At 42.0% G+C, this 14,082-nt stretch overlaps 1 protein-coding gene across 6 annotated transcripts in view; it reads left to right on the top strand.

The window, feature by feature from the left end:
- Positions 1 to 14,082, top strand: part of PPM1A (protein phosphatase, Mg2+/Mn2+ dependent 1A) — a 52,661-nt gene that overhangs the window by 16,184 nt on the left and 22,395 nt on the right. For 3 of the 6 annotated variants that reach the window (XM_038404665.2, XM_038404663.2, XM_038404664.2), the window contains one exon: positions 13,619 to 13,639. The exons of 2 other annotated variants lie outside the window; for them this stretch is intronic. The gene's annotated coding sequence lies outside the window, so the exon portion shown is untranslated. Of the gene's footprint in view, positions 1 to 13,618; positions 13,640 to 13,698; positions 13,723 to 14,082 lie in introns of those variants that run through there. One more of the 6 variants, XM_038404669.2, reaches the window with a different exon arrangement.

Genomic DNA, 14,082 nt, shown 5'->3' with positions numbered 1-14,082 from the left:
GTGCCAGTTTTTTGTGAGCACCATTGCATCCTGCCTTAGGTCATCACTTCACAGTTGGCACTATGGCTTGTTAGATATTTTGCTGGCTTTTCTAGCCTTTTATAATATTCTCTGCAGTTCCGTGCACTGCCTGCACATTGCAACTTGAATTTTGTACACTTTTTTTCAGTTGTAGGATATTGTCCTCTCAATTGACTTTAGGAATGAATGAAGGAAACAAAGTACTTTAGTCATGGATGAGCGCAATAGCTTCATCTTCTTCCTTGGAGAAGACCAGCATATTCATGCAGCTCAGGTATCTCTCAAAATGTTGCCCATAATTGTTACATTTTATATAAAGCACCTCAGATCCTTCCTGGAATGACTGCAGGAAGCTTCCTCATGAAGAAGGACCTAAATGGAAGTTAGAGGCTGAGATGGTGACAAGGGAAGCTCCACCCGAGTTAGAATTAGAACTTAGTTTTATAGACACTATGTAAAATACACATTTTTTGAGTTTGTCATCTATTTATGGCAACATTATCAATTTATCCTCTTTGTCAATAAATACAGCATTTCTGTAGCAAGAACATTACAAAGAAATGTTTTGGAACTAGATAGCGTCCAAGGAAAAATTGTGCATGTTGCACATTTCACTCTTCCATTGGTCTCGGGGCAATGACATCTTCCTTCCGTTCAAAGCCTGCCAAAATAAATTGGACATTAGAAGGGTCCTGATCTACATAACCAGAGTTCACTACTTCTTTCCTAATTGTAGGAGAAGTAGCAGGGATCCATCAGTCTTCATTAGCAATTTTGGATACTATAGTAGGATGTGTTGACCATCTTGAGGTAGGCAGGGAAGAGGTTAATACTCAGTGAATCAGAGAGGACTGCATTTTCTGGCTGTCAGTGTAGGGTAGTAAGGCTGGGTCAGGGTGGAGAAATAATCCTGCAAGCAACTATATAAGAGCACTGTGGTGTGGAGAGTCGGGGGCTATGTGGCAGTGAGTCAGGGAGGAATCACATCTAGGAAGGTGACTGAAGAGAAAGGAGGGTCCTCTTTCTCTGGAACTTGACTGAATTGAACCATGTTTTTTGACCTTACTTTGAAGTAAGCCATATTATGCTTTTACTTAGCACTTTGGCAGATGGAAGCCGCCTTATATTTTTCTCTTTTCTTTTTAAAGATCAGGATGGATTAAAAATAGACTTTTTTTTAATGTAAACCCTCACCCCCTAGATTTTTTAAAAATTTATATTAAATACAGGTTTATTAAAAAAATAAATCTGAAATTGACAGCTTATATTATGGCCTAAACTACTCATAATATATTTGTCATTTAAGTTAAATACAAAAATATTAAGCAATAAATGTTTTCTGCAAATGCTAAATCAGCTTTAGACAGCAGTAGCCACTTCCACAGGTGCAGAGAGAATATTTTTTTCATTCCAATGTATTCAATGATTAGTCTATTCAAAGTTGAGAAACCAATTTGGGGTTGAAAAATCAGGAAAGCTTGTTTTCTTCTAATCTATGAATAAAAACAAGGTGTGAGAGTGAAATCTACTAGTTCTGCAGTCTTGAATGTTTCTGGTCACCATGTCAATCAGTTCAGTTCACTGACTGCAGATAATGCTTCCTTTGTTTAATAAAACAGTTTTAAATGCATAATGTTTTGATAAACTTTTTTTTGTGTATCCATTTTAAGGTCTATTTAATACAAAAAATTAAATACTATGTTTGAATTTTAATTTAATTTGAATTTCTGAATAGATTAACACAAGTCATAAGTAAAGATTAATCATTATGTAATATACATCATTCTCGATTTTTACATTTTTTATGGTTACAAAATGGTGAATCTGAATAAATGTACATTAAGCTATATAATTCTTTAAATAAATGTATAGACGTTGTGTATCCTCCTGGTTAGCAATAAAGGACCACCAAATTTAATGTAAAGGCTATATTTAGTTGCAAATCAACATGTTTTAGCGGTTACCAACTAATGAGAATCAAATTTTCTTTAGGAAAATAATCAAAAAGTACAAAAGCAAAATATGATTAAAACTAATTATTTAAATTAAGATTTCCTGCTGACTGACTTAAATCATGATTAAAATGAAGTATATAAATTAATTTGTTTCAAATCAACCTATCCTGTGTAGGTACTGAAAAAATTAAACATATTGCAAAGATATTTAAATTCTTCTTTGAGTGCTGTCCCTGTAGGTGCTCCACTTCAGGGGTGTGCATGTCCTGGTGCCGTTGATCAGCGATTTATGGTGGCGGTGTCTGCATGGGTCACACATGAGCAGTAGGTATCTCATGCTGCCTTAGGTGCTGCATCTGGTACATGCACACGCACAACCCAAACCCTCCAGTTCTTTTTCAATCGTCCTCTACTGCCGATGGAGCTCAGGGGCAGTATTCGTTTCTCTCGCCAAACCGTTAAAAAAGAAATAGCAGTTTAAATAGTCTTTAAAAGTTATAATTAGTTTTTGTAAGTGTTAGTGATTAGTTGTTTTTTTTGGGGGGGGGGGGAAGAGTTTACTTTTCCAGTTTATCCTCCCTGTGCTGAGGTTGCTTAACTGTCAGAGATGCCCGATTCCCCAGGCTTTAAGTGATGCAAAGCAGTGCTCATTTCTGACAGGCACTCTGTGTGTCCGGTGTCTTGGGGAGATGCATAGCCTGCATAAATGCACCCATTGCAGTAATCTGAAAGTGAGAGCCTAGTGTGACCGAGATCTCCACTTGAGAATGATACTGATGAGGAAATCTCTTGAACCTGAGCCAGACCTACTGACTGCCTATCTGAGCACCCCTCCCCCCCAGGAGACCTGCCTTCCCCTAAAGATGGAGGAAGAGGACACAGAAAGCACCACAGAAACATAGGCGGTCTCCTGCAGATCACTACTCGTGATGCCAACATGTGCTCGGGTGAGCACCTGCAATACTCGGGGCACCTCCAGCACTGCCGAGTCCTGAGTGAAGGAGATGGGGTCGAGGCACAGATGGCAACCTGTCTCCTCCATGCCACTGAATTCACTTGTAAGGGACCCAGTACTGAGCCATCTTCTCAAGCACCATGCCTCCACCCCTGGCACTGGCATCGCAGTTGGCACCAGCTGAGAAAACCAAGTTGGCACTGACTGTACTGACTAAATCAACACCTCACCTTTGATGGCACAGATGAGAGTGTCCCCATTGGTGCCAATGGCACTGACGTAGAATCTACTTCAACAGGGAGACTTGACTGTGTCATAGGCACCACTGTCCCCCCTACTCAATACTGAGGGCTGTCCTGTAAGTTAGAGGAGATTCCCATACTTCTCATGGCGCAGTAGACTCCTCCAGTGATGACGATGATGTGCAGGAACCATGCACTTTCTCGCCACACCACTCATCACCGAAAGACTCATGACCACCCTGGAGCCAGATGGGTCCTAAATAACCTTATAACCAGCCAGCTCAACCGTGGGATGGACCACCTTGGATGTATGCACTGACGGCCTTCCCAGTGCAATGGGTATATTGGGAACCCTGGGAAATTTACCGGGGAACCCAGACCAGGCCACCCATGACTCATGGAGGTGATCTGAGGTCTAGTCCCACGTTTCCCACCCTTCAGCCAACGGAGGCTCAGGATGTTGGGGATGATGCAGAAACAGCCACTGATCAGGAAGCGACATCTCCTGCTCCGAATACCACCTCCTCCCCACTGTCGCCTACCTCGGCGGATGACTTCAGACAGTTCCAGTAACAGTTTAAGCAGTTGCCTAAAGCCAGGACATCCCATTGGAGGAAGTGCAGATAAACCAACACAAGCTGGTATAAATCTTATACCCTGCATCTACTTCCAAAATTGCCCTGCCCATCCATCAACGATGTGATCTTGGAACCAGCAGACATCCTGGCAGTCACCAGCCTCAATTCCACTGACATGCAAAAGGGCGGATAGAAAGTATTATATTCCTGTCAAAGGGGTGGACTTCCTCTTTTTGCACCTGCCTCTCAACTCCTTGGTGATGGATGCCGCTAACCAATGTGACAAATAACTACAGTTTCGATCGATCCCACAAGACAACACGAGGCTCAATCTCTTAGAATGAAAAAGTCACTTCTCAGTGACATTACAATTCTGAGTTGCCAACTATTTAGCCTTGCTGGCTAAATATGATGATGATGATGATTATGGGAAACTCAGTTCATTGACAGTTGAGTTCCCAGACGAGAGAGGATCACAATTCCGGGTCATTGTAAATGAGGGTTAACTTGTAGCTAAAAAAGCCCTCCAAGCATCTTTGGACGTCACAGACACGGCAGCCAGAATTATGGCCTTGGCCGTAGTCCTGCACTGGGTATCCTGGTTATAATCCTCTGGCATACCTAAAGAACTCCAAACCAAGGTGGAGGACCTACCTTTTGACCAAGAGAAGCTATTTTCGAACAAGACACACAGGTGCTCCACTCAGTGAAGGATTCACGAGCTGCACTTTGGGGATCTACACACCACTTGCGAAGAGAAGATTATACCAGCCTTAGCAGAGGAACAGGGATTCCTCTTCCAAGCGACAGCAACAACAGTGGAATATGAGAACAAAAATATCACCAGTGGTCACAGCAACAGAGCATCTCAAGCTCAACTGTCAACTTCAGTTGCTCTGTCTAAGCCGCAATTCTGAAATTTTGGTTGAGGGTCCGGATGACCACCTTCACCAGGCAGTGCTTTCACCCAGCCTGTCCCCATGCTTTGGACACTGCCTTCATCCATTCTACCACAGCTGAGCATCCAATTACAACGGACCAATGGATGTTAGAGATCGTACAATCAGGATATACCATCCCCTTTACCTCCTGACCACTTACCATTAACCCCACCCTCCTTCTCATGAGCACCTGTTATAAAGCACCTGTTATCAAGAAGTTGATCATCTTCTACAACTAGGTGCCGTGGAATGAGTACTTTTTGCAATACCGGGTGAAGAGGTTCTACTCCCACTACTTGACCCGGAAGAATGGGGGATGAAGACCTAGCCAGGATCTCATGAAACTCAAGTTCGTATGCATTCAAAAGGTCAAAATGGTGACACTGGGCATGATACGTCCAGCACTGGAAAAGGGGGACTGGTTTGCAGTCCTCGACCTACAAGATGCTTATTTTCATATTACCATATACCTGCTCACAGGAGATTCCTGCGTTTCACAGTAGGACACGAATACTTGAAGTACAGAGTACTACCATTTGGCCTATCCACTGCACCAAGAGTTTTCTCCAAAACCCTAGCGGAGGGTCTACGCAAACAAGGAATAATGATTTTCCCTTACCTAGATGATTGCCTTCTTAAAGGCCCAATTCAATAAGAAGCACTAGACTCAGTACAGACAATAACTCTTTTCAGAGATCTAGGACTACAGATGAACAAAAATGCGCTCTAATCCCTGTCCAACAACTGGACTTCATCGGGGCACATTTCAGCGCCACAGAAGCCAAGGCATCATTGCCTTTGAACAGATTCACAACTCTGACAAACCTTCTCAGAGGTAAGAGTCAGCCCCCAAATACTGGCTCAAACTGTCCTGCAACTGCTAGGACACACAGCAGTCACAACATTTGTAGTACAACACACAAGACTATATGTGCACTGCCTACAGAGCTGGTTGAGCTCACTTTACATATCCAGCAAGCACAGCCTTCACAAACGACTTACAGTACCACCCCGTGTCCTGTACTCCCTACATTGGTGGACAAGACCAGAAAATTTATGCATGGGCAGCCCATCCCAACAGGAACCCCCATCAATTAGTAATCATGACAGACGCCTCGCTGATAGCTGGGGTGCTCACATGCATCAGCATACGGTTCACAAATAGTCTCTTGTGGAGACTCAGCTACATATCAATCTATCAGAGTTACGCGTGGGCCTGCAATACCTGCAGACACTTCCTACTTCACGTAAATAACGAATCCATTCACACCATGACTGACAACATTGGTTTAAAACGTGGGCAGTCAACAAGGGGGGGCTCGATCTCTCGCTGTGCACCGAAACCATGAAATTTGAGCACGACGTTCCACCACAACATAAACTTTTTGGCCTCCTACCTTTCCAGCTGTTAGAACGCGATGGCAAACATGCTAAGTAGGTACTTCTCTCGAGACCATGAAAGGGAAATTAATGGGAGAGTCTTGCTCTCCATTTTCCACAGGTGGGGTACTCCCCTCATGGACTTGTTCACATCCCCAACGAACTGCAAATATGCAATATTCTGCTTGAGAGCAGGGATGGGACCTCGGTCACTGCGGGATACCTTTCTCATCACATAGTATGCACAACTCGTGTACGCTTTCCCACCGATTCCAATGATATCATGCGTGATATACAAGATGCAAACAGACAAGGCCAAGAGTATTCTCATAGTTCCGACATGGCCCAGACAAGCATGGTACCCTTACCTGATTTCGCATGGCGATATGTGCCTCTTGAGCTCGCCCTTGTTCTGAGACAGCAGGTACACTCTTCACCTGAATCTAGATAAACTTCACATACAAGCGTGGCTTCTGCATGGTTCCATCATGGCGAACCAGTCTGCTCAGAACAAGTTAAGCGTATAACTAAACAGCAAGAAGGTGATCACGCGTAGTACTTACCTTCAAAAATGGAAGATATTATTCTCCTGGCGTCAAGAAAAACACCTGATTGCCTCCTCAGCACCACTACAATTAGTGTTGGAATACCTACTGGAGCTTGGATTTAGCAACGAGCTCGATCAAAGTCCATCTTGTGGCCATTACTGCGTTCCATCATGAGATTGACATTTTGGGATGTATAATTAGGGGCATTGCCAGCAGATCGAGGGACGTGATTGTTCCCCTCTATTCGACATTGGTGAGGCCTCATCTGGAGTACTATGTCCAGTTTTGGGCTCCACACTACAAGAAGGATGTGGAAAAATTGGAAAGTGTCCAGTGGAGGGCAACAAAAATGATTAGGGAACTGGAACACATGATTTATGAGGGGAGGCTGAGGGAACTGGGATTGTTTAGTCTGCAGAAGAGAAGAATGAGGGGGGATTTGATGGCTGTTTCAACTACCTGAAAGGGGGTTCCAAAGAAGATGGATCTAGGCAGTTCTCAGTGGTAGCGGATGACTGAACGAGGAGCAATGGTCTCAAGTTGCAGTGGGGGAGGTTTAGGTTGGATATTAGGAAAAACTTTTTCACTAGGAGGGTGGTGAAACACTGGAATGGGTTACCTAGGGAGGTGGTGGAATCTCCTTCCATAGAAGTTTAAGGTCAGGCTTGACAAAGCCCTGGCTTGGATGATTTAGTTGGGGATTGGTCCTGCTTTGAGCAAGGGGTTGGACTAGATGACCTCTTGAGGTCCCTTCCAACCCTGACATTCTATGATTCTATGAACTCAATCTTTGCGCACCCAAATACTAAATGCTTCCTCCCGGGTCTCCAGAACATTAACCCAGAAGTTCACCAACCTACCCCGGCCTCAGACCTTAATCTGGTGTTGAAACGCCTCATCAGACCGCCATTTGAACCCCTTAGTCACCTGTTCCCTGCTGCATTTATCCATGAAAGTGACCTTTCAGGTTGACGTTACTTCTGCCAGATGGATGAGTGAGATCGGGGCACTCGTGACCAATCCTCCTTACGCAATATTCTTAAAAGACAAGGTCATGCTGCATCTGCACCCAAAATTCCTACCGAAGATAACAGCCTACAAAATAAACCAACCAATCCATCTTCTCACATTCTATCCCAGGCCTTATGGCTCTCCAACAGAGGCTGTTTTGCATACACTGGACATTATTTGGGTGTTATCGTTTTACCTGGAAAGGACCAAATTTCAGGAAATCTTAGACTTTTTGTTTCTATTACCAAGCGTTCAAAAGGCTGTGCAATATCCACTTGGAGATTGTCTAAATGGATCTCCACATGCATTCAACAGTGCTATCGTATTCGGAATACTGACCCTCCTACGCATATCGGAGCACATTCCACGTGATCTGTTTCTATCTCGATAGAATTCCTCAATTTTCTGATTAGAGATTTGTAGGGCGGCCACTTGGGCCTCTGTGTACACGTTCACTGAGCACTGTGCAATCACTCAAGACTCCAGGGCTAACACCATAGTTGGCCTAACCGTACGTACTTCTACGATGCAAATGAACCCGAAGTCCCTCCTGCCCTCTGAGGGGCACTGCTCCATAGTCATCTGATGTGGAGCACCTACAGAGACAGCACTTAAAGAAGAGAAGGTTACTCACCTTGTGAAGTAACTGAGGTTTTTTGAGATATGTCCCCTGTGGATGCTCCACTATCCACCACTTCAGAGTTCACTGCTAGGAGTCTACAGTAGAGATGGAACTGGAGGGCTGGGGTTGTGCATGTGCTAGACGCAGCACAAACGGCACTGCGAGATCCTACTATGCATGCCCGACTTAAGCAGACTCTGCTGCCATAAATCTCTGATCAGCGCCATGAGGCACCGAAACCTAAAGTGGAGCATCCCCAGGGACACACATCTCGAAGAGCTTCTCTTACTGCACAAAGTGAAAAGAAAAGGAGTACCTGTGGCACTTTAGAGACTAACAAATTTATTTGAGCATAAGCTTTCATGAGCTACAGCTCACTTCAAAGTGAGTAACCTTCTCTTTTGACTCAAACTTCTGTCACAGCTGTGTTGTTGTATAAAGGACTCATGATCTCACTTAGACTATTGGATCTACATAGAAAGTTGTACCAGTCCAATTAAAGGTATAACTTTATAACAATTTAGTTAAACCAGTGCAACTTCTATGTTAAGGTAAGCCCTTAAAACTCTATGAATGAGTGAAAGATGTATCAGGGACTTAACTGGCTAGAGACTGATATTTTGAATGATTAGTGGGATATGTTGGGAAACTATATGGGTGGTGGAAACAGCAAAGTGTGCACAATATTCTGGTGAGAAAATTGCAGTTTTCTTTCTTAGCACCTCCCTTTCTCCTCCCTCTTCCTCCCCCCCCCCCCCCCACCAGGCCGTTTGATCTTTTTATGATCTCTGCTTTTTGGATTGTTTTCTTCTATGCTAGCTCTCTGTAAATAGCTCATCTGCCTTTGTTACTATTCATAAAACTTCCTAAATCAATCAAATGAAACTAACGTGATTTGTTGTTCTACTGTTTTCCCACAAGGTTCTGGGTAGCAGTAGTCATACTGACCAGAGTCCTGTATATTTCAGCCTACTGCACTGTGTGGGGAAACTAGGAATGACAGCAGAGGCACTGTAGCTTTGTTTTCAGACTCGGAAAGACAGTGCTTTGGCTGAATCTAAAGCTATTTTTGCAACATGAGGCCTAGAAATTTAATTTTTTTTAAATGAAAGCTGAAATTCTGCAGAAACTGAAGGCTTAGTAGCTTGCTCCTAGGTGAAAGTTTTCTAGGTGCAAATCTCTCTCTAAATAAAATAACTAAAATTTTTAAAGCCCAGCTTGGAGCAGAAGTGAAGAACTTCCCTGTTGACTAAAATTTTATGTAGAGTAACGTTGTCATTAATCATAATTTTACAAAAGCATTATAAACCTTTGTCTAATGCTTTCTTCAGACAGCTTTATGCTTTAATGCTGTAGGCTCTGAAAAATTAAATTTCCTAGGATGAGTTCCACAACCACATTGTGGTTATCCTCCGGTCTGATTATATTCACTGCTACATTAGATTTTAAAAATAATTAACACATGCAAACATCTCACCTTTAAATTCTAGTCTAGATAAGATAGCAAGAGCTTTGACCTACTCTCATATTGGTGACGAAACTAACTTGACTGGAGTGGGGATAGATGCACTACTCCGAAAATTAACTGAATGGTTTTCCACTGAGGATTGCTAAAGTTGTATATGGTCAATCTGTCTTAATAAAAGGTCTCATAGTCAAAGATATTGTCCTTTTTAAAAATGTATACAAAAAATTTAATGAAAAGGGAAACACCAACTTAAAAAGCACAGCTCTGAATATTTTGTTGCTATTTCTTTTAAAAGTGAACTCCTAAAACCCTTGTAATGTAAAGATTAGAGGGGAAAAAATCTAGTTTGTGTAGTTTGCATTTGACAAGCGCTTTGTGTATAGTCAGTTTTACTGTATTCTCTGTATATTCACTTTCCCTTTTTTGTGCAAATGGTTTACACAGTAGCAAGGGGTAAGAAATACTTTACAAAACATGAACTTATTTATACTCACATTTTCAAGTTCTGAATTAAAATTTGAAATTATTGAATTGATTAAATTCCATTGTTACTTTTTATACTATTGAAGTTCATTCCAAAACATTCAAGGAATGTTATAGTGGAATAAATGAGCTGTAGTTTTCTAGGAAATAATTCCATTTTTGATTTATTGTAACACTATAAAAGAGTGGGGGTTAGGTCAGTATATGATTTCAGTGGGATGTTATAGCTGGAGAGAGAAATCCACCAACCGTGGATGGACTGTGCAGACACAAGGATCGTTGTATGAATATGCACAAGCAATGTAATTACATTGGTTTGATTCAGTGTAACTGAAGTCAACTTAATTCTGTAATGTAGATATGGCTGTATACAGTATTTTGTTCATAGGCAGCATATGCAGATATTTAAATATACTGTCACTTTCAGATCAAATGTAAATATTCTAAGAACATAAGAATGACCATATTTGGTCAGACCAATGGTCCATTTAGCCAAGCATCCTGTCTTCCAACAATGGCAAATGCCAGGTGCTTCAGAGGGAATGAACTTGAACAGGCAATCATTGAGTGATTCATCCTCTCCCAGCTTCTGACAATTGGAGGCTAAGGACACCCAGGGCACTGATGGACCTATTCTCCATGAACTTGTTTAATTCTTTTTGAACCTTATTATATTTTTGACCCTCACAACATCCCCTGGAAATGAGTTCCACAGGTTGACATTGCATTATGTGAAGAAGTACATTCTTCTGTTTGTTTTGAACCTGTTGCCTATTAATGTTATTGGGTGACCGCTGGTTCTTGTGTTCACATGAAGGCATAAATAACACTTCCTTATTCATTTTTTCCACACCATTCATGATTTTATAGACCTCTGTCTTTCCCCCTTAGGTGTCTCTTCCAAGCTGAAAAGTCCCAGTCTTTTTAACATCTCCTGATGCTGAAGCTGTTCCATACCCTTACTCATTTTTGCTGCCCTTCTGTACCTTTTCCCATTTTAATACCTTTTTTGAGATGGAGTGACCAGAACTGCACGTAGTGTTCAGAGTGTACCATGGATTTAGGCATTTATATTTTTGTGGCATTTATATTTTTCTGTCGTGTTATCTATCCCTTTCCTAGTGGTTCCTAACGCTGTTAGCTTTTGACTGCTATTGCATATTGAGTAGATGTTTTCAGAGAACTACCCACAATGACTCCAAAATCTTTCTTGAGTGATAACAGCTAATTTAGATCCCATCTCTATTTTGTATGTATAGTTTGGATTATGTGCATTACTTTGCACTTATCAACATTGAATTTCATCTCCTATTTTGTTGCCCAGACACCCAGTTTTGTGCAATCCCTTTGTAACTCTTCACAGTTTTCTTTGGACTTATCTTGAGTAATTTTGTATCGTCGGCAAAATGTGCCACTTCACTGTTTTATTCCTTTTTCCCCTCAGGCTGTGTGCGCTAGAGTATGCACATTTCACTTCCGATGGAGATGGGGTGGGGGAGGAAGAAAATATCTGGAAAGCTACCAGGATTAATTTGTTCCTTAGAGGTATTTAATGTTCTGCTGGAATAAAGTGTTGCTGTCATCTTTAAGACAGTGTGGATCAGTTCCTTTATATGCATAATGACAGGTTTCAGAGTAGCAGCAGTGTTAGTCTGTATCCGCAAAAAGAAAAGGAGGACTTGTGGCACCTTAGAGACGAACAAATTTATTTGAACATAAGCTTTCGTGAGCTACAGCTCACTTCATCGGATGCATTCCGATGAAGTGAGCTGTAGCTCACAAAAGCTTATGCTCAAATAAATTTGTTAGTCTCCAAGGTGCCACAAGTCCTCCAAGGTGCCACAAGTCCTCTTTTTCTTTATATGTATGTTTACCCCTTGAAAACAACACATAAGTGAAATGTTCTGCCAACATAACAGCCTCATTTGGGCCTGTGGCACACTGAAGTTGGGGACTCTTTCCTGGTCAATTTTATCCGTAGCCTATCAATCATCAGATGGAATAGGACTTTGCCAGCTTTTCTTTATCTTGTGTTGCATCACGATAGGTTGCACAGTCCAAATGATGCAAAACTTCTGAGCATGTAAAATTTGAGCTGATTTGAGTGATTTAATGACACTGTAATTAAACTGGTAGAGATTAAAAGGGCAAGATGAATGGCTAGGGTGCGAGAGTACAGTAACTTCTTGCTTAATGTTTTAGTTATGTTCCTGAAAAATGCGACTTTAAGTGAAATGATGTTAAGCGAATCCAATTTCCCCATAAGAATTAATGTAAATGGGGGGTGAGGGGGTTAGGTTCCAGGGAAATTTTTTTCACCAGACAAAAAACTATATTATACTTACACACACAATATAAGTTTTAAAACAAACAATTTAATACTGTACACAGCAATGATGATTGTGAAGCTTGGTTGAGGTGGTGAAGTTAGAGGTGGGATATTTCCCAGGGAATGCCTTACTGCTAAATGATGAACTAGCACTCAGCTGAGTCTCAAGGGTTAACTTGTTGTTAATGTAGCCTCACACTCTACAAGGCAGCAGGAATGGAGGGAGGGGAGACAGCATGGCAGAGACACACAGAGTGTGTGTGTGTGTGTGTGTGTGTGTGTGTGTGTGTGTGTGTGTGTGTGTGAGAGAGAGAGATGCGCATTGCCCCTTTAAGTAGGCTGACCCCACTCTGAGTACATTACCTTTTTAAATATATCAGGAAGTTGAGAGAACAGCTATGGCCAGCAAGCTCCTTCTGTCCTGAGCCCTGTCCTGTGTCCCCCCTGCTCTATGGAGATGGGGTAAATAGGGGGCAGGAGCACAGGGGAGGGGGGGACATCCTGCACCCTGACATTAGCTGCCCTCTCCCCCTCACCCGCACAGCAAGCAGGAGGCTCTGGGGAGAAGCTCCAAGGTAGAGGGCAGGAGCAGCACATGGCAGTGGGAGGAGGGACAGCTGAACTGCCCGCAATTGATAGTCTGCTGGGCGGCTGCTGCACAGGGAACATAGGGGAGCGGGGAGCTGATAGGGGGGCTGCTGGCCCACCCTGGTTCCAAGCTCTCCCCCCCCATCCCCCAGCTAGCTGCAACAGGCTGCTCTTCCTGCAAGCAGTGGACAAAGCAGGCAGCTGCCAAACAACGTTATAAGGGAGCATTGCACAACTTTAAACAAGCATGTTCCCTAATTGATCAGCAGCGAAACAACATTAACCGGGATGACTTTAAGTGAGGAGTTACTGTACAGAGCAGTCAAAATAGACCAGTCGATTTAAAGTATTTAAAACCATAGTAGTGTTTCTTGGGTACAAATATGTGCTTGGTTCTCTGCACCCACATAAGAGTGAATAAAGAAAATATTAAAATATTTGCTTACTGTATATATGAAATGTGAATTTCTAATACTTGTAATTTTATTTCCAAACAGATTTCTGCAAACATGTCAAAGGTAGTTTTTCCTCCTTGAATTATAAGCACAAAGAACGTTTTAAGTTTTAAACACATCTGGACCACAAAACAGACATCTGAGAAGTTAGTTGCTGTTAAAAAAAACAAAACAAAAAAACAAGTCTAAGTTGTCTCTGCTAGTTAAAATAGTTTTGAATGGTGGTTTTTGTTATACTTATTTTCACTACAAGTGTGTTGATGAAAACCACAGACGCTAAACTAGTGTAAACCTTCTTCATGCATGGTTACAGCTTAAATATTTACAAAAACATACAGAGTATGCTCAATTAGTAGTGAGGTCCTTACTTAAATCAACAAAAGCAAAACAAGGCAGTTCAGAGTTAAGGCTGAAATTTTAGTTTACTCATTATTATGTAAAATATTGAGTTAAGGACCAAAAGTCAGCCATAAATTTTAACTTCCCATCTTCATTTGCTTACCTTA

The sequence above is a fragment of the Dermochelys coriacea genome, chromosome 6, assembly GCF_009764565.3.
Source record: "Dermochelys coriacea isolate rDerCor1 chromosome 6, rDerCor1.pri.v4, whole genome shotgun sequence".
Taxonomy (NCBI): domain Eukaryota; kingdom Metazoa; phylum Chordata; order Testudines; family Dermochelyidae; genus Dermochelys; species Dermochelys coriacea.
Note: the sequence above shows the minus strand (reverse complement) of the source record. Positions and strands in the feature narration are given on the sequence as shown.